Source organism: Monopterus albus, unplaced genomic scaffold (assembly GCF_001952655.1).
Source record: "Monopterus albus unplaced genomic scaffold, M_albus_1.0 scaffold34.1, whole genome shotgun sequence".
Lineage (NCBI taxonomy): Eukaryota > Metazoa > Chordata > Actinopteri > Synbranchiformes > Synbranchidae > Monopterus > Monopterus albus.
In genome coordinates, this window is record NW_018127914.1 from 260,127 (window position 1) to 262,356 (window position 2,230).

At 39.1% G+C, this 2,230-nt stretch overlaps 2 protein-coding genes across 2 annotated transcripts in view; one reads left to right on the top strand and one right to left on the bottom strand.

Moving 5' to 3' along the window:
* The window catches only part of dtnbp1b (dystrobrevin binding protein 1b), a 555,482-nt gene that overhangs the window by 258,054 nt on the left and 295,198 nt on the right, over positions 1–2,230 (top strand). The window lies entirely within an intron of this gene.
* The window catches only part of pag1 (phosphoprotein membrane anchor with glycosphingolipid microdomains 1), a 53,118-nt gene that overhangs the window by 7,591 nt on the left and 43,297 nt on the right, over positions 1–2,230 (bottom strand). The gene's annotated exons all lie outside the window — the stretch shown is intronic.

Below are 2,230 nucleotides of genomic sequence, written 5' to 3' on the forward strand. Positions count from 1 at the left end.
AGAGATATTGCTTAGGACTTAAAAGTTGTAAGATGATGTCATGGGGTAGGACTAGATAAGTCTAACTTCTTCCTACTCCATTCAAGCATGTACTAGGTATAAGTAAATTGATATTGGATTATTATTGTTGGATATGTGTGAAATTACATGTGTTGACATATCAACTGTTTTACATGCTTGAATGAATAAATCAAATCAAATCAAATGTTTATAAAGCTGCTGCCCAAGGGAATTCCTCAGATATTTACATACAAGCACCCTAATCACTGTAAGTGTGTTTGTGTATGAGAGACAGAGACAAAGAGAGAGTTTCTATAGCTTCTATCATCCATCACGAAACCAGACTAACTGTCATTGTGATGGTGGCCAGCTGGCGCTCACCACTCTCTGGCACACACACACACACACACACACACACACATGCACAACATACACACTCTGTCTGACAAGACAAATCACCAGCAGCTCTGGACATACATGGGCATAAACCACTGGGAGCTGGGAACATTCAGTGTTAACCTTAAATCAGCCCCAGGAAGTCTATGTGTAGCAGAATATACAGTACAGCATGTAAACACATCCATGTTGTAGTATTTGTAAGCGTGTGTACCATGGGAGGATGGAAGAAATCAAAATAAATGCTGATTTGACATGCTGAGAAGTTAGTTAGATGTGGGTGCATTTGTAAATGAATACATTTTTGAGCATGTGTGTGGATGCCAGTGTGGTTTGCAGACATAGTGTAGCTCAGGAGCTCAAAATTTCACCTCTCGCCTATTGTCCAGAGGAGCAGCGGTAGTTAACTAACAGGCTACAGCACAACAGACAAAGGAAGAAAGAGATAAGACAACAAAGAAATAAGGAAAGGGGAAGAGATAAACAGAAGGAAAGCACAAAGAAGGCAGAATATTTTAAAGGATCATTCTGGTTTATTACAGCATAGTTTTGTCATCCACCAACTATGATAAATCCACCACAAAAACAAAGAAGCAGTGAGACAATCACATAGTTTGTAAACATGTCATCAGCCAGATTATCCTAATAACTTTGTTTGAAGGTAAAACTAAATGTGAGCATACCTGAAATGTTAATAACAATATCTCACTGCACACGAGTGCACACAACTATGGCAAGCACAGTAAGTCAAATTTGAACCTGGAAGTTTTGGAAAAAATGGAGGTTTATTCTAAGTCTATACCGTAAAATAATCTAAGTGCTCATGTGACTTGTGCTGTATGAAGTTTTAGTGATGTTACCATGGAAATATTTGAAACCGACTTGGTGAATATTACTATATCACTGATTGAAAGGATGGCTAAAATTGCCACAAGGCTCCAAAGCGACTGCACCGTACGTTAGCAGCCATACAAAGTAGCACATTGTCACATTTTGCTAACATCAACACTATGACAAATACTTAAATATATAGTATATAGTTATCTTCTTCTCCTCTTCCCTCTCCTCCTTCACATCTCTGTCTTTCTCCCTCTTTCCTATCTTCAGTATATATCATCTTTTCTTCTTTCCACCACACATGGTTTCATTTATGTGCTGCTGAGTTTCTTTTTTTAATATTCTCAATCTCACTGTCTCTTCACTATCCTTCTTCCTCACACTTCATGCCTCCCGGTCCTTTCACTATTTTTTAAGAGTCAATCTCCCATCTACTCTCTGTCACTATATCTGTTTCATCTATTACTCCCTTCTGCTCTTCCCGCTCCAACTCCCATTTTCATTCTTCTCTTCTCCCTTCACTCCTACACGGTTATCATGCTCTCTCAGATTTCTTCCTTTGGTCTGTCGCTCTCACTAAAGCAGCACTGAACTGGCAGCTTAGCAGATGATAAGTGTGTAGCTAGGTCTCCCTTTTTCTTTGTTCTCCATTATCTTTTTGTTCTACTTTCTCAAGCCAGCTATGTTAACTCACCTCCAGTTCATATGGGGATAAAATGGATTATTAAGATGTTGATAACTCAAGCCATGCGAGAATGGGAGAGAACACCTATTGTGACATTAGAATGATAATGTTTTATTGTAATGTTTTTGTTTTCTACTTCTGTGTTGCACTTTGAATTCTGTTTTTCTCTGTTCCACTGAATTAGGAATGAGCCTAAATGCATGCAAATGTTGGCCAACTAGGATGGAGAGGTGTGAGACCACACACACACACACACACACACACACACACACACACACACACACACACACACACACACACCATCACTACCTC